General features: G+C 39.0%; 1 protein-coding gene across 14 annotated transcripts in view; it reads right to left on the bottom strand.

The window, feature by feature from the left end:
- The window catches only part of ABI1 (abl interactor 1), a 105,780-nt gene that overhangs the window by 42,782 nt on the left and 43,408 nt on the right, over positions 1–19,590 (bottom strand). The window lies entirely within an intron of this gene.

Here is a 19,590-nt window from a genome sequence, read left to right as displayed (position 1 = left end):
CCTAACTCCCGAACACTCAACACTCATCCTGTGTCTCCTTTACAAGGCTGCCTGACAGGCATGGTGCCTCCCGGTTTAGTCGTAGGATCTTCCCCTTTTATCCTTGGCAAACTCATCCACATTCAGGTCTAAATTACTCTTACACTCACATAAACTTTTCTCTATTCTAGACCTCTCCTCTGCGCTACAGAATCATACAAACACCTGCTATGTTCCTCTGGGATATTTCAATGGTACCTCAAAATGAATGTGCCCAAAATCACACACAGAGTCAACTTTACTTCCTACTTCAGTTCTCTATCAAGTTATATAGTTCAGACATCTAGCGCTTATTTCATACCCAATATCACTAAATCTTGTCACATTTACCTTTAAGTACCAGAAATTTGTTTCCTTCTGTTTCCAACACTTTAATCCTAGTCAATCTACTATCATCTCTCACCTTGGCTACTGCATCTGCCGTCTAACTGGTCCACCTGCATCCAATCTAGCCTCTTTCCAATCTGTTCTCCACGGTATAACCACGGTGATCTTCACCAAAAAAGTAAATTTGTGAAGACAAAATGAAAAAATCTGAAGCTATCTTACCTGTTTAAATCCTATTTAAAAGAATATCCCACATGGTTCCCAGTCTTCATGGGAAAAACAAATCCAAAATGGCTCAAGTTCTTTAAATATTTTTCTCAAACATCATGGTGTCCACAACTCTCCTTAAAATCATCTTTTTTTTCATCCTTCCCATTTCCCTCACACACTGTAGCACTATTCAGGACACTATTTCAAATTACTTGAAAAAACTTTTCTCTGAGTTTACTCCCTCCCCAGTCTCCCAATTCGAATAATGAAAGTCCACATCACAACCTGTCCGGCAGTGTACAACCCTCCATATGACAGGGTGAGTGAATAAAGCAGGAGGAGGAGGGGAACGGGCTTGGAACATTTGTATAACAGCAGCATGCGTATGTTCACCAAGCCAAAGTTAGCTTTTCCAAGGAGACCAATTCCTTCTCATATCTGAATTTCCTTACTTTCACACTTTATCTTTAGATGGCAAAAGAAGCAGTCTGATATAAAGAAATTAGTTTTCAATTCTAATATAATAACCATAAAATTCAAGAGTATCCCAAGCTGAGAGGGACTAGCAGGCTGCAGCACCCTACAGCAATCCCTAGACCCGTGAAGCACAGGTGAAAACCACTCATTTTTTTAAAAAGGCACACAAATGTGAAATCAGAAAGCCTTGGTTTGAATACTCTTTCACTTACTAGTTATGAAATTTTATACAAGTTTTAACTCACTAAGATTCCATTTTGCTTATATAAAATGGGGGCTGGGATAATATTAGAATCTATTTATAATATTGCTTAATACAAAAAGTACCAGGGCTTCCCTGGTGGCGCAGTGGTTGAGAGTCCGCCTGCCGATGCAGGGGGCGCGGGTTCGTGCCCCGGTCTGGGAGGATCCCACGTGCCGTGGAGCAGCTGGGCCTGTGGGCCATGGCCGCTGAGCTTGCGCGTCCGGAGCGCCTGTGCTCTGCAACAGGAGAGGCCACGGCAGTGAGAGGCCTGCGTACCGTAAAAAAAAAAAAAAAAAAAAAAAAAAAGTACCAGAAAAAATTAACCACAACTGAATCATATCTATCAAACTATCCAATCTACAGCTCTGCAGTTAAGGCAAAGTATTTTCCAAAATATTAATACAAAAACATGGACACAGCACATGGTGTATTAGAAACACGACAGACGTTGAAACTGGAGGACATTAAGCTAAGTGCAATACGTCAGATACGGGGCTGGGGGTAGGGGAGACATGTCATGATCTCACTCATACGTGGAATCTTAAAACGTTGAACACTAGAAGCAGAGAGCAGAATGGTGGTTACCAGGGGTGGGGAGGTGGGGGAAATGAGGAGATGTTAGTCAAAGGGGACAAAGTTGCAGGTGTGCAGGATGAATAAGTCTAGAGATCCAATGTACAGCATGGTGACTACAGGTAATAATACTGTACTGAATCCTGGGAATGCGCTAGGAGAATGGATTTCAAGTGCTCTCATCACACACATACCAAAAAAGGTAACTATATGAGGAAAACATACATTAATTAGCTTGACTGTAGTCATATTTCACTAGGTATATGTGTATCAAATCATGGTGGTGTACATCTTAAATATATGTGATTTTTATCTTAAAAAATAAAATAAAAAAGGAAAGATGACGAATATGCATTATGTTCAAATCTCTATTTTTGCCACTAGCAATAAAAAAGATTTTAGAAAACTCCTCAGAGCCCAGTCTAACAAGCATTAAGGCTCTAGAAGCTTGAAACTCATTGATTCCAAGGTAGACAAGTCCTAAAGGCTAAAATTCATTTGAAAGAAGAAAGCAGATCTTACAGATATGGGTATCAGTAGGACAAACTAGAGAAAAGATAGAAACCCAAAGACAAGTTCTGATCAATGACCATGCTTGATGATCCAGCAACTTAAGGAGAACTGATAAATAAAAGAATGATATGACATACATTTGGAAGTAATGAATCGAATGAACAAGCATAGGGTGATCACCTTGTAGGCATTAGTATATTCTTAAAGATCTTATCTATAATCCAAAACTCACAAAAATTCAAGAACTAAGTTTAACACAGGACAGTATTTCTTTCCTGCTTAAACATCAAATGACAATAAAATAGTTTAACAACTTCCCTGTCCAGTTTTGAAATTACACAATGGTTCCTAATTATTTTTTTAATTTGAAGAAAATCTTCACATTAAAAAAATAATTTTTTGAATTTTATTATTATTTTATATTGCAATTTAAGCACATAAAATGAAACAGTACTTCAATGGGCTCATAACAAAGACATAGCTGCAGTAGCCTAATACAAAGTAAACAAGGCTTGGATCTGGGTAACGTTAAGAGGCACAACCTAGAGCTAATAAAACACAACTAGAGGGGCTTCCCTGGTGGTGCAGTGGTTAAGAATCTACCTGCCAATGTAGGGGACGTGGGTTCGAGCCCTGGTCCAGGAAGATCCCACATGCCGTGGAGCAACTAAGCCCGTGCACCACAACTACAGAGCTTGCGCTCTAGAGCCCGCAAGCCACAACTACTGAGCCCATGTGCCACAACTTCCGAAGCCCGCGCGCCTAGAGCCCGTGCTCTGCAACAAGAGAAGCCACCGCCATGAGAAGCCCGCGTACCGCAAGGAAGAGTAGCCCCCACTCGACACAACTAAAGAAAGCCCGCGTGCAGCAACAAAAACCCAACGCAGCCAAAAAATAAATAAATAAATTTATTTATTAAAAAAAAAACAACTGGGCTTCCCTGGTGGCGCAGTGGTTGAGAATCTGCCTGCCAATGCAGGGGACACGGGTTCGAGCCCTGGTTTGGGAGGATCCCGCATGCCGCGGAGCGACTGGACCTGTGAGCCACAACTACTGAGCCTGCGCATCTGGAGCCTGTGCTCCGCAACAAGAGAGGCCGCAACACTGAGAGGCCCGCGCACCGTGATGAAGAGTGGCCCCCGCTCGCCGCAACTAGAGAAAGTCCTCACACGGAAACGAAGACCCAACACAGCCAAAAACATAAATAAAATTAAAACAAAAAACACAACTAGAAAACTCTGGCAGACTTACCATAACAAGTACAAATAATATCAAGAGTTGTGAGAAAGAATAATAGCAATGGGGAACATAGGAAAATCAGCAGAAATATTCTACCCCCCAAAATAACCAGAACACCCTGAATAACCCTAAGAAACTCCCTCCCCATGCGGTTATAAACAGTGAAATGAGAGTTTGACAGATTAACCTGAAAAAAAAAAAAAAGTGTGGCCTTCAAAGCCAAGTACAACACACCCCACCTACTCACAACCAGATATACATCTCATTCCTCCACTCCCATCCAATGCAGTATTGATGCCAAATCTTCGCAAACTGATCTTCAGCTTCGAGCCTCTCAATAAAAACCCTAACTGGGTTTCTCATGGTTTCAAAATATATACGGAAGGGCAACGGGGAAAGAATGACCAAGACATGGTTTAAAAAACAAAAAAAGGAAGGGGGAGGTGGGGGCTTGCCTGCTGATATTTATTATAAAGCCAAAGTAAATAAAACAGTAGGGTTCTTAAAAAGGGTTAAATAAATGGACCAATTCAACAGAAGATACAACTCAGAAACAAACGCATGATCATAAGGAAACTTGTTACCTTACAGTGATTGCACAGGAGAAAAGAATGCATTATTTAAATAGGGCAACTAGTTTGCCAGATAGAAACACAGAAAATGGATCCCTACCTCACGCTAGAGCGAAAAAACCAATTCCAGATTCATTAAATGTAAATGCAAATAAGTGGCAAACTTATACTTGAAATATTACATTAATGAGAATGAACTACTATGAATGAAATACAGCTAAATAGTAGAAACATAACACTGAATTAAAAAAGCAAGCTATACTGGGCTTTGGTTTTGACAACATACAGCCTGAATCTATTTTTATTAAACCCAAACCCAAACAAAATTAAACAGTAACTATTTAAGGATACACATAATTTGTGATAAACTTTAAAAGGGCAAGGAAATAATGATAATAATGTCCCTTGGGAGTATAGATTGAAGCACAAAGGTAGAAAAAACAGAATTGACCATTTTCTAGTTAACTTTGGTGGTAGAGTCACAGATGTTTATTTTATTATAAAATTTGTTATATTACATTTATTCTTTTGAATGTTATTTAGTATAATTTTTTTAAGTCTTTAAATTGCACAAAAAGCACAAATAGAGCACAGAGAGGGGCTTCCCTGGTGGTGCAGTGGTTGAGAGTCCGTCTGCCGATGCAGAGGAAACGGGTTGGTGCCCCGGTCCGGGAAGATCCCACATGCCGTGGAGCGGCTGGGCCCGTGAGCCATGGCCGCTGAGCCTGCGCGTCTGGAGCCTATGCTCCGCAACGGGAGAGGCCACAACGGTGAGAGGCCCGCGTACCGCAAAAAAAAAAAAAATAGAGCACAGAGAAAAAAATGACTACTATTCCTGGAGCATTATCAGAAGACTCCATAAAAGAAACCTCACTTTAGCCAGCCATATCTGGCAGGCCAAAGAGAAGAAAGTAGACTGGGGGTGGGGGGTGGGGGTGGGGATTCCAAGCAAAAGGAACAGTATAAGCAAAGGCAAAGAGGCGTGAAAATACAACACCTGCCTAGAGATTAGAGAAAATTTTAAATAGCATGAATAAAAATGAGTTGAACTCTACTCATATTAAGAGTTATTAAAGAAAGACTAAAGAAATTAGGAAACCAAACTTGACAAGTTCTTTTTAAAGGGCCAAGCTGACCCTTCATAATATGAGCAGAATGGGAATTGAATAGGAATAGGTAAAACAAATTGTGTAGAAAGCAAAGGTTCGAAGGAAAGAACAGTTACAATATTCAAAAAGTGATTCTATTTAAAAGAAAAACTGTTTTCCAAAACGAATGTTGAAATCAAAAGATAAATTTCACAAGTAGACAAGATTTTTAAATTGCCTTTTAAGACATGATTATTTAAAATTATTGTATGGAAATATGTTGTTTTAATTACACTCTCCCTTACCACTTTGGGAAGTTGGGCGGGGGGCGGGGTGTAAAGAAAGCATATGCTCCTTTTAAATATCCTCCAGAAAACAATCCTTTTTAATTATCAAAAGACAGGTGGGAAAGAAGTATGACATAGCAAAACTACTTAATATTTCACATATTTTCTTCAATATCATATCTGAAGGCCTACTAGCCCCAGAAATGACAGTGCCAATACAGCGAGGTCATTATAGGTTTCAAGCAAAGAACCTTGTATGTAAGTAAAAGCACAATAAATGCTTGCTGAATGAGTAACTACAGAATGAAAACCAAAACACTTTTGCCCTGAATAGAAAAAGGAGAGGAGTATGAAAGGGGTAGAAAAAGTGTAAAAGAGTCCTGAGACCAGCCACACAGAGAAAGCCTTCAGCTAAGAAAGAGACAATCTTTGTCTGTTACTGCTTATTTGGACCAGACTCTGGAAATGGCCCTATGCCCAAAATTCTGTGTTACAGAGCTTTGTTCAGTAAGCTTGAAACAAGGTCCCAATCAACTGTGAAGTTAACTTGATTCAGAATGACCTATATATACACACTATAAAACAGACCTATTTAGAAAAGATGAGCTGCAAAATATGACTCTGGTAGAAGAACATAATATAAAACACCCAGATCAGAATTATTCTGAAACATTTTATCCTGGGAAAAACTGGATCTGTCACTAATACTTTGGCCTACACCCAACTTTAGTACAACACAAGGACACTTTTCTGTCTCCTCCCCTCCTGCTTAAGAAATATAATGCACACTATACAACACTCTACATGGCAATTATGTGTCCACATCAAAAAACAATTTTTTGTGTTTAGTTTAGTGATAATCATTTTTGATCCAAACCAGGATCTAAAGTAAATATGAGCTTTTAAGAGAACATTAGATCACAGTTCATCTTCTACATATCACTCATAAGCTTGTACTAATTCCCCAACTACTACTCCTTACCCAAGAATTAACATTTGTTTTAATATCTCATGAGTGTCCCTCCCCTCTCAAAAAGATAATATATTTAAAATTCTGTAAAAATGTCAGGCATTATAATCTAATGACTTCAAAAGCATAGACTCAGGAAGCACACTGCACAGATTTACAAGTAGACTCTACCATTTACTAGCTCTGTAGCCTGTTTTTTTACCAGACAAATGAGGTTTAAAAACAAAGAATTTTATCAACCTCACACAGTTAATATGAGGATTAAATGAGGTAACATGTATAAAGGATTTTCAACAGTGTCTGGCATGGAAAGGACTAAATAAATGTTAGTATTATTTATTATTATTATCATCATTATTATTATTCTCTGTTCCCCATCCATATTCAAGTGTTTAACTCTGAGTTTACCAAATGATGTTAAACCTGTTAAAGCTTATAGCCAATAATAAATACAACTCTTATGAACAATCTTAGAAATTAAAAATTGTTACTTAATTCATTTAAGATGTTCCAGATACATTAGACATATAACAAGGAGTGTAAATCAGTATTATCAGAAGAGTCAAATCCAACACTTTAAAAGGATCTGGATTGTACTTAATAATAACCTCTCTGAGCCTCATTTCTTTCATATTCATCACAGGAGTATTTTTGGTCCTGTAATTCTTCTTACAAGAAAGGACACCATTTGGGGATATTTATACAGAAAAAATATTTAAAGATACAAGTTGGTAGATTAAATTTAGAGATTAAATTTAGAGGATTGATTACATTATTTTATATTTATATATATATATAATTGAATATATATATATTTTTTCCTCCCCAAAATGATAAAGGGAAATAAGAGGAGAAAAATCAGTGGACAAGAACTTCCAATAAATCACTGGATATCAGAAAACAAATGGAAGCAAGGTAACTAACTGAACAGAACAACAGAAGAAGCTAAAACCCAAAACGCCCGTAGACAGCAAGGTAATTTATTCTAAAAGAAAAAAATAACCCTTGAGAGGCTCAGAATTTGGAAGCAACAGTTTCTTTAGACTACAAAAGTGAGGAACAGAATCAAAACCACAATGAGATAGATACCACTTGACATCCACTAGGATGGCTATTAAAAATAAATAGATAAAACAGAGATTGTGAGGATGTGGAGAAACTGAAACCTTGATACACTGCCAGTGGCAATGTAAAATGGTGCAGCCACTTTGGATAACAGTCAGCAGTCCCTTGAAGGGTTAAACCTAGAGTTACCATAGGATCCAGCAATTCCACTCATAGGTATATAACCAATATAACTGAAAACATATGTCCACACAGAAACTTGTACACAAATGTTCACAGCAGCATTATCCATAATAGCCAAAAAGTAGAAACAGTCCAAATATCCATTAACTAATAAATGGATAAATCTGATATATCCATAAAACAATATTAATTTGGCAATAAAAAGGAATAAGCACTGACACAGGCCACAATATGGATGAGCTTTGACAACATCATGCCAAGTGAAAGAAACCACTGCAAAGGACCACTTACTACATGATTCCATTTATATGAAATACTCAGAATAGGCAAATCTACAGGGATAAAAAGTAAATTGTTAGTTGCTTAGGGCTAGGTGGAGAGAGGATTCAGGGACTGGGGAGTGAGAGCTAAGAAGGATAGGGGGTTTCTTTTTTGGGGTAATGACAATATTCTAAAATTGCTGTGGTGATGGATGTGTAACTCTGTGAATATAACAAAAGCCACTGAATTGTACACTTTAAGTGGGTAAATTCTATGGTATGTGAATTCTATCTCAATACAACTGCTTTTCTTTTAAAAGTGAGGAACAGAGCTAAAAGCTGGAGAATTGAGTGTCTATATACTGAACTGTTGAGTTCGCTGTCCTTCCACTCACCATGTTCTCAAATGCCAGCTTTTCCTCATAAACACAACTCTCATGAAAGAAATTAGAAAAATTCTTCACTGCAGAAACAGAACAGCACAAGAAAAGACTTCTAAACACTGAAGACTTGGGTGGGGCCCTGCCCAAAGCACAACACCCCCAACTGACAGTCTCTGCCACATATTTATAGTTTCTACTTAAGCATTTCAGTTCCTCATTCTTAAATAGAAGCAGACTAGGACCACCAGATTATTTGATATAACATTGCATGGGGGGTGGGGGAGGACCTAAAACAAAACAAAACAAAACAAAAAACAGAAAAAAAGAACATGAAAAAAAAAACTTGCAGAGCCTAGTGGAATCATTTTTTAAAAGGATTTATATTATATGAAATATATATATTCATATGTCATATATGTTGATATATTATATGAATAAAAGGTAATTCATTAATAAATAAGAATCCAACTTGTGAAAAAGAGCAAGAAAATTCTTAAAAATTAAAAATAGTAAAACTTAACAATATAAATATCTGATACACTGGAATTTATAGTTGAGGAAGTCTCCCAAAGATGTAGAACTAGAAAGGAAAACAGTACTAAAATATTAATTCAGAAGGTCTAATATCTGAATAGAACATCTAGAAAAAAAGAACAGAGAATACATGGGAAAAGAAATTATCAAAGAAATAACACTAGACGCCCCCCCCCTTGCAAAATATAGTAGCATATCCCCCAAGTGCCAGCATAATGTACTTTCAAAAGACCAATACCAGGCTTCCCTGGTGGCGCAGTGGTTGAGAGTCCACCTGCTGATGCAGGGGACACGGGTTCGTGCCCCGGTCCGGGAGGATCCCACATGCCGTAGAGTGGCTGGGCCCGTGAGCCATGGCCACTGAGCCTGCGCGTCCGGAGCCTGTGCTCCGCAATGGGAGAGGCTGCAACAGTGAGAGGCCCGCATACCACACACACACACACAAAAAACCGACCAATAAAAAAAAAAAAGACCAATACCAAGTTATTTCCCTGTGAAATTTCAAAACACCACAGCTAAAGAGAATAAATATTCCAAAGGTTTCCAGAGAGAAAAAGACAAGTTACGTACAAAGGATCTAGAATCAGAGACATATCAGACCTCTCAATGACAATACTGGAAGCCAGAAGAAATAGACTCTATTGCCTTTCGAAGGAAAATAATTTTCAGTCTAAAACTAAGGGCAGTACAGCACAGTGATAACAAGCAAATTCCAAAATGAGACTTCCTAGTTCAAATAATGCCATTTAATAGCTGTATGATCCTGAACAAGTAATATAACTGCTTTGTATAACAGTTTCTTCATCTGTGAGATGGGATTGTTGTGAGAATTAATTCATAGGTGTTCATGTGTGTAAAAAGCCTAATACACAGTACTTACTATAAAAGTGCTCTAGAAAGCAAGCCTGGGTAAAGAAAGGGGTGATACAGAACTTAGCTTTTCACTATAATCCCTTAGGTAGTATCTCACTGGCTTGAACACACTCACATATTATCAGACGGACAGAGGGAATTGTGAAATGACGCCCAATGATAACACCTGGGCAGAGAATAATATCTATATGCCTTTAGCTCAAATGAGACAGAAAAATAGAAAACAAAAATTTGTATTGAAAGAGAACCACCTGACCAGACAGTCAAAAAGGGAAACAGGATGTTGTAAGAGAGATTTTTGGTCTGGTTGAGCAGCAGAACCAGAGTAACCCAGGAGAGCCTGGGTCAGATTAAAGAAAAACAACACAGTTTGTTGATAAGGGTAAAACAGAGTACTTAAACAGAGAAACTGACTTTTTTTTTTTTTTTTTTTTGGCAGTACGCGGGCCTCTCACTGTTGTGGCCTCTCCCATTGCAGAGCACAGGCTCCGGACGCGCAGGCTCAGCGGCCATGGCTCACGGGCCTAGCTGCTCCGCGGCATGTGGGATCCTCCCGGACCAGGGCACAAACCCATGTCCCCTGCATCGGCAGGCGGACTCTCAAACACTGCGCCACCATGGAAGCCCAGAAACTGACTTTTAATCACAGTTAAATGACAAGCTTGTTCAAAGATGAGATTCACTGAGGTTTGGGGGGTTGGTTTTTGTTTTGTTTTCTTTTGAGGCTAAATTAAAAGCATTTTAAATTAAAAGATAATCGGAAAATAAAAGTAATATTAATAAGACCTTATATCTTATTAAAACTCAGGAATACCTTGCTAATATAAGGAATACCAACCGAGGCAATATGACAGATTAGATAACCTGAAAACTCTCCCACTTACAAACTGCCTAAACACGCTTGATAGACTATGACAGCATCTTTTTAAAATTCAGTCCAATATTAAATAGAGCAAAGAAAATCCAGGGAGAAGGAGAAAGGAGGACTAAAACTCAGAGCAGAAAATATGAAAGAAGCTATCCTATAGGGGCTTGCTGGCCACTAACAAACAGGGTTAGACTTTTATGCCAAATGGGAACTAAATATAAGGCCTTGGCTTGCTGAAGATGGGAAGATAGAACTGACATGGCAAAAGGAACTTTGCAAATGTGATTAAGTTAAAGGTCTTGAGAAAAGAAGATTATCCAGGATTACTGATGTGGGCTCATGTAATCACAAGGGTCTTTAATTAAAAGGGAAAGAGGGAGGCAGGACAGTTAGTGCTGATCAGAGTGATGCCATGTGAAAAAGACTCAACTGGCCATTTCTGGCTTGAAGATGGAGGAAGAGGCCACCAGCTAAGAAATGCAGGAAGCCTCTGGAAGCTAAAATAAGGCAAGAGAACAGCTTCTCCCATAGAATGTCCAGAAAGAACAATCCTGCCCACATCTCAAGTTTGGCCCCAGTGAAACCCATTTCATATTTCTAAGCTTCAGAACTATAAGATAGTAAAGTTGTGTTAAGACATTAAGTTTGAGGTAATTGTTACAACACCTCTAAGACACAAATACATACACACACACACACACACACACACACACACACACACACATATACTGGAGAGGAAGGGGGGCAGTTATCCAAGATAGTATAACATGTTCCATGAAGTTTTCAGGTACAAAACTCTAAATAGTCCTGGACTGATAGTATCCCTAAAACACTTGGCAGAACAAAACTGTCTAGGAATAATCAATTTATCTTATCAATGTATTACCCTTAGCCTGCAGAGAGATCTCAAAGATGAGATCTTAAGTTGAGCTCACAATCAAAATTTATAAAACACATAAGGAAATAATTCACCATAAGCAGGAGGCAGCATACACACATCACATATGCACGTACATATACGTGCACACATACACAATAAGGCCTCCAAAGAATGTTAATCCAAAAGAGAATGTTAATCCAGAGGAAGGAAGGAGGGAAGGAGGGAAAAGAGAAGAAAAGAAAAGAAAAGAAAAAGTAACAATAGATGGCATGAATAAAAAGTACAAAATAATGGTGGTTCATCTGAATCCAAATATATCAATATATAAATGCAATAAATGCCCCAGTTAAAAGAAGTATCACACTGTATTTTTTTTTTTAATTTTTATTTTTGGCTTGCAGCATCTCAGTTCCCCAACCAGGGACTGAACCCAGGCCATGGCAATGAAAGCCTGGAATCCTAACCACTAGTGCACGAAGGAACTCTCACACTGTATTTTTTTAAATCCAGTTATTCTTAAAAGAGACAAATCTTAACAGGAAAAAGTTGAAAGTAAAAAGAATGGAAAAGTTCACTTTGTGATACAGCAGAAACTAACACAACATTGTAAAGCAATTATACTCCAATAAAGATGTTAAAAAAAAACAAAACTAAATTACATTACCAGAGGTCAGGATAGTGATCACCTTTGGGAAGGAGAGGAGGGGTGGCAGGTGGGAAGAACATAAGGATGATTGGCTATGTTGTAGGTCTTGATGAATACACAGATTTTTCCTTTGTGATAGTTCATTAAAAATGTAGGTTTACGTTTTGTGCATTTTCTATGTGTGTTATACTTCAATAAAAGGTTAAAAAAATTTTTTTAAAAGAATGGAAAAGATAAATTCTATATATTAATATGTAGTATAATGATATCAAGACAAAATAAACTGTAATTAAAAAAAACCCTAGAGCCAGAGAATCCTTTATTCCATAGTAATGCTGTCTTTCATCAATATTTTTACATGAATTTACTCAATGGAGGTTTTATAATTTATACTTTGCTCTTCAAAAGAACAAACCAAAAACATTAGAGAAGCTACTTTCATGCCAAGCTTGGTGGGGGAACAGTTTTAGAAAAAATGAACACGTGGGACGGCACATAAAACTGCAGGTGGCTAGAAAGGAAACCAGCTCTAAGGAAAAATAACTAAAAATAGTCTTAGAACAGTGATTCTGACTGACTTCATTTGGATTTTCAAATTATTTCAGAGCTAAAATGTATACAATTTGTTTTTAACCAAGATGGTTGGTTATTTTAGAAATAAGTTCTGTCATAATTAAATATACTTATTTATATCTTAGAAGTTCTCAAGTATCACTTGCAATTCAGAACCAAAGGATTTTTAAATCTGAAAATTTTTTAGCTCTGAAACGATCTTAATGACAAAATATAGCAAAATCAATTATTCCTGATTAGTTAAAATAAAAATTCCTATGACAGCAAATTTTGTTGGATCTCTAACAAAATATTTTTAGGGATGTTATGCCTTGATGTACATGCCAGATTCTTTATAGATTTCCTCTATCTTTATATATATTATTATGGATTTACAAGCCCTAATGCTAGAAACACTTAGAAAAAGACTTAAAAGTAAACAAAAAAAGTTTCTTTAAAAAATTAAGACAATGGGGCTTCCCTGGTGGTGCAGTAGTTGACAGTCCGCCTGCCAATGCAGGGGACACGGGTTCGTGCCCCGGTCTGGGAAGATCCCACATGCCGTGGAGCGGCTGGGCCCGTGAGCCATGGCTGCTGAGCCTGCGCGTCTGGAGCCTGTGCTCCGCAACGAGAGAGGCCACAACAGTGAGAGGCCCGCGTACCGCAAAAAAAAAAAAAAATTAAGACAATGAAAGTGGTTTTTAAATAGGAAGCTATTGCCTCCAAAAAGTTATCTTTAATTTATCACATGAATCTAATCATGAAGAAACAAACATATTCATATTGACATTCTACAAACTGACTGGCCTGTAATTTTCAAAAGTATCAAGGTCAGGTGAAGTCAAGGGTAGACTGAGGAACTGTTGCAGTTTGAAGAAGGTTGAGGAGACATGATAACTAAATGCTTCTGAACTGGGTCTTTTTCCCATAAAGCTACTGAACAAATTGGCAGATAAGTAGAATGTGTGGATTAGATGGTAATTAACCTGATTTTGATGACTGTTTTATGGCTATGCAGTAGCATGTACTTATGTATAGAAAATACACACCAAAGTATTCAGGAGTGATGGGGCATCATAGCAGCAGGTTATTCTCAAACAGTCCAAAACAAAAAAGTTCTTTGTCCTGTACATGCAATTTTTCTGTGAGTTTAAAATTGTCCCTCCTCCCCCTCCAAAAAAATATTTTAAGTCATCTTTACTACTCAGTGATAAAAATGAGAGCAAGACTTTTTTTTTTTTTCAAGTTCAATGATTCAGAGGTATTTAGCAATCAATGTTCCATTAATCTGTGGAGGAACACAACCAAATATGGTTTCTCTAAAATAAGGATACAATGACTTTTGAAATTAAAAAGGGATGGCCCCATTCAAAACTGTTACACGCAACGGGGAGAGGCCACAACAGTGAGAGGCCCACGTACTGCAAAAAAAAAAAAAAACTGTTACAAATTCTAATGGCCCTAAAGTCTCTGCATTGGGCTCCTCTAAAGAGATTGAGACTTTCCACTATAACTTCCTTCCCTTTTATTTGTTGAATAAATAGACATATGCATGCCAGACACCAGAAATACAGCAAAGGTCACAGTGAACCCTATGGAAGGCAGACGGTGAATAGGACAAATTAACGATGTAATTCTAATAATAAATGCGATGAAAGGGAAGTATAGGACGCTATAAAAACAACTAACAGAATTCTAATAGTATGTGCGCAGGTGGGAGGCAGGCCAGAAAGGGGAATTGGGGAAAACCACCCTTTAATAAAATTTAGGGTAAGACCTCAAGGATGAGTGGGAGTTAGCCAGGTGAAACATGTCTGTAACAATAGGAGCCAGGACACTGACAGGCAGAGAGATTTCTTATCCCTGGAATTTAAAGGTCCTAGGTGGGTTAGTAGCAAGGGATAAGGCTAAAAATAAAGGCAGGTGCCAGGCCTCTTAAAGAAACTTAAATGCTGTTAAAAAGATTTTAAGATTTTTCTTGCAGTCACTGATTTTCAAATCTTTCTGTTGTTCATCCTAATTTCAAATCAACTCTTACACAGAATCTCATTATGTAATATAAACAAAAGTAGCACTGTCCTGTCTGAAGTAGAAAGAGGGTGCTTTAGAACTTCACCAGCTGAGCTTCCTGCTTCCCTAAGTGAGGGCAAAGGCAAAAACAGGAGGAAAGAGAGGGGGCAGTATCAGAAATAACACATGGTGGGCTGTATTAGCCAGATTTCCAATCAGAAACTGACAAACTATTCCAATTAGAAAAATTCAAAGAGCATTTATAACATAGACGGACTAAAGACAAAGGAATGGTGAGGGATAGGGGAACAGAAAGGAAGGTACAGGAACTAGTGTTAGCAGTAGCAACAGCACCCCTAAATCCAAAAGGACAAGGGCAGGAGAGATTACCAGAACGAGGAAGAGAAAGTCACACAGACAAGGCTACCAGGAAGGGCTTTATTGAGGGGAATAATGACTTGTCTTGGGACACAGCCAGTCCACCAGGAAGAAACCAGGGAAATATTCTGAGCTTACCTTTCTCACTGCTTCCGATCTACCCATGTCCACACTGGCTGCACCCTATCTGAAGCCGGAAGTCACAGACGCCCATTGACATAATGCATACAGTACACCTCCCAGGGTAAAGACCAGCGGGGAGAGAACAGATCAGGAAGAACAAACATAAGCTATCTGTCATGAAGGAGTAGGCACAGAAGTACAAGGAAAGATCAAACCTAGCCTTCTGGAACCAAGGAAAAGGTTTCCATGAGACCAGGACAATTAAGCTGAAGCCTAAACAGTGAGCAGGAGTGAGCCAGGCAGAGGAAATCCGGGAGACAGACATTCCAAGCAAAGGGACTACAGCCACTACAGCACACACTGCTAGAGCTCTGAATGAGGAGGTTTGAAGCACAGAGTGTGAAGGGAGGGAAGGAATGAAGCTAGAAAGGCAAGGGAAGACAAGACCATGCTTGCATCAATACCACACCAACAATCCAGCCTTTGTCCTGAAGGCAAAGTTTAAGGATTGAAATATCATCTGATAGAGGTGGGTGTGGGTTTTTAATAAAAGTAATAGGCACAGAGATTTTCTTTTTAATGGTAATGGTCAATTCTCGCTCTTATCTGTTGACCAGCTCCTGTCTGGTTGTTTCACAAGAACTGCAAGGCAGAGTGTGAGTATGGAGAAGACTGCAAACACTGACACTATGTAATTACAGGTTCTAATCCACTTCAGCCTTTTTTTAATTCTCCACACTTGGACTTTCTCAGGGAACAGGTGGGCAAAAATATTTTCAGTGACCACATTAAGTTCTATGTTTAAGATTTTGAACCAAATCATTGATAATTCAAAATTTACCTTAGGGTACATTCATTTTCCTTTGAAATGGAGAACTTTCTAAAAACAACAATGAGGGACGTCCCTGGTGGTCTAGTGGGTAAGACTCTGCACTCCCAATGCAGGGGGCCCGGGTTCGATCCCTGGTCAGGGAACTAGATCTTGAATGCCGCAACGAAGATCCCGGCAATGAAGATCTCAAGTGCTGCAACTAAGACCCTGTGTAGCCAAATAAATAAATAAATATTGGGCTTCCCTGGTGGCGCAGTGATTAAGAATCCGCCTGCCAATGCAGGGGACACGGGTTTGAGCCCTGGTCTGGGAAGATCCCACATGCTGCAGAGCAACTAAGCCCGTGAGCCACAACTACTGAGCCTGCGCTCTAGAGCCCGCGAGCCACAACTACTGAGCCTGTGTGCCACAACTATGGAAGCCTACGCGCCTAGAGCCCGTGCTCCACAACAAGAGAGGCCACCGCAATGAGAAGCCCGCACACCGCAACAAAGAGCAGCCCCCGCTCGACACAACTAGAGAATGCCTGCACACAGCAACAAAGACCCAACACAGCCAAAAATAAAACAAATAAAATAAAATAAATTTTAAAAGCTAATGTTAATAAATATTTTAATTAATTAATTAATTTGAAAGAAAATAAAAACAGTGATGCTTATTCACAAAGGACTACAGATTTTCTGAAGTTCCACACGGATAATTTAAAGATTCAAGGATCTACTCCTTGCCAGACCCTAAGGGAGACACTAGGGACACAGTGATGAACCAAACAGATGAGGTTTCTGTCATCATTAAACTTACCTCTAAGAGAAGGAACAGGCATTAAATAAGTAAACAAACATAATCACAAATTTGTCACGTGCCACAAATAAAAGCAACAAGGAAGAGGTGGCAAAAAATATTTCTAGATTTAAAAGAAAGATATCACTGCTCCTTTTTGCAAAAGCAACATCCATGGAGTAGAAGGAGACAAAATCAAACCACAATGGACTGAGGCATATATATGTTTCAAGGAAGAAGATGCCACAAGATGACAGATTCAAGAACTCAGGCTGTGAACTGTCAAGAGAGAAAAGGTAATATCTCAAAACACATGGTAAGGAATGCTTTTTTTAAGATGGGGGAAAATAATGTTGATTGGAGGGGGAATTGAAGAGAGGCTGAATATAAGAGAAAGAATGGATGATTAGCTATGATGACTAATAATGCCAACGTGTTATATCCAGGTGTCAGGCTAAATGCTTTACATGTAATTCTTTATTTCATCTCTAAGGTCAGCTCTATAGTCCCAATTTTGCATATGAGAAAACTAAACTCAAAAAAGTTAGGTTATCTGATCAAATCACATGCTGGCAGAACTAGGATTCAAACCCAGATCTTTATGACTTCAAAGCAGACCATACCACACTGTCTCATTCAAAAAATACTTTTCAAACCACCTCTTAAGCTCTGGTTAACTACGTACTGAGGATACAGAGATGAGGAGCTCCTGGGGCACAATCGGTCGGGGTGTGGTACTTACACAGGATGATCTTTACCTTCAAAGAGAGAGGAAGGGGAGACAGACATGTATCGATACCTCAAGTAACTGATACAAGGAGGAAGACGGCAGAGCATAGACTGCGTCAGTAACCCTACCCTGAGCTAATCAGTGAAGGCTTCATCTGGCGCTTATGTTAAGCAGAACAGAGATGAACAAAGTTAATTCCAAGTAAGATAAACAGATTACGGAAAAGCAAAGAAGCACAAAATTGCATGCCGTGTTTGGAACACTTCAAGAAGTTGAGCATGGCAGGAATGTGATGAGAGCTGGAAGAGACCAGACCAAAGGGCCTTTTATGCCACGCTAAGGTATCTGAGGTTTAAACCACAGGAAGTGAAAAACCATTTCCAGGCTTTGAAACAAGATTAGGCAACTGTAAAGACCCAGCAACTGATTAGGAGGTTCAAGCTATAGCCTGGTGAATGGCTTACAGACAACCAAAAGGTCAGAAGATCTGGAAAGAAACTCCCAAACTAACCGCTTATAATCAAAACAGAAGAAGGAGGGTTCCAAAGTCCCTTTTTTTTTTTTTTCCCCTGCGGTACGCGGGCCTCCCACCGCTATGGCCTCTCCCGTCGCGGAGCACAGGCTCTGGATGCGCAGGCCCAGCGGCCATGGCCCACGGGTCCAGCCGCTCCGTGGCATGTGGGATCCTCCCGGACCGGGGCATGAACCCGCGTCCTCTGCATCGGCAGGCGGACTCCCAACCACTGCGCCACCAGGGAAGCCCCCAAAGTCCCTTTTTGAAAAACGTAGCCCTTATTCTAAGTGAGATGAGACCAGTCCCCAGTTATTACTATTGATTAGGACAGAACTAAAATATGGTTTAGCCCAAACTTTGTGATCAACAGGTACGGGTTTGGAGGTTTGCTTCCTCAACACCACAAAGAGACTATCTGAGGCAGAATATGGGCTTGGGTGATTCATTTCTCCAAAAAGCATATTGAACAGAGGGAGGATAGCCTGCTGTCTGCCTTAAAACTAAAGAACAGAGTCTCCAGTTTCCAAAGGATCCTCTTTCCCTTGCTTCAAGGCTTAATCACATCAGTCTGCCATCTGATGATGGTTAGGGAAGACTGATAACTCTCTTTTTCTGCTAAACATGCTGGTCTGATTCAGGAGCTATATATTTCCCACCAAGCAGGTAAGAGAAGCAGAGAAGCAACAAAAGCATACACCTACTCCCCTAATGAAACACAAGCTGTCATTCAGCTTTATCAATGAAACCAAATCAAAGAGAAATGAACTACAATTTAGAACTTCAGATTTATTTTTCCAAACTAACCTCCAGGTACATTCCTCATTCCAAACAAAACCTACATTCTAGTCACCCTGAACAAGCCATCATGTCTTTGTCTAACGCCGTTGCCTTAGACTGGAATGCATCTGCACTCCATGTCAATATGATAAATGCACAGGCTCCCTTCAAACCCCAACTTAAATGTCACTCCTTCAGCACCACCCAAACTACATGCCCACAGGACTTTTTTCTCTATTCAAATGTTTATTAAATATTTCCATGTATTGTATTGAATAGTATACAGACCAACCCCTCCTAAACAGAAATTTTAACAAACACTTACTGAATGCTAAGCATATGGCAGGTTTAGTGCTAGGTTCTAGAATTTTTTAAATTGAATAACAATACAATCTGCTGCCTTTCAAAAACTCCCCAACTACAATAAAAAGCATACATAGTAAAGGTAGCATTTAGGGTAAATGGATAAGGAAAAAAAGAGAAAAAAGACCAGAATGAAAATCAATACAATGGATGAAAATCAATTATACCACACACTCTTCCATAAAACTGAAGAGGAGGGAATACTGTCCAACATATTTTGTAAGACCAGCACTACACTAACACCAAAACCACAGACCAATAACCACTGGTATGTATATTTTACCAAACACACACAAAAAC

The sequence above is a fragment of the Aethalodelphis obliquidens genome, unplaced genomic scaffold (genome assembly GCF_003676395.1).
Source record: "Aethalodelphis obliquidens isolate GAN/ISIS:26980383/991018 unplaced genomic scaffold, ASM367639v1 scaffold23, whole genome shotgun sequence".
NCBI lineage: Eukaryota > Metazoa > Chordata > Mammalia > Artiodactyla > Delphinidae > Aethalodelphis > Aethalodelphis obliquidens.
This window is presented reverse-complemented; position numbering and strand designations above follow the sequence as displayed.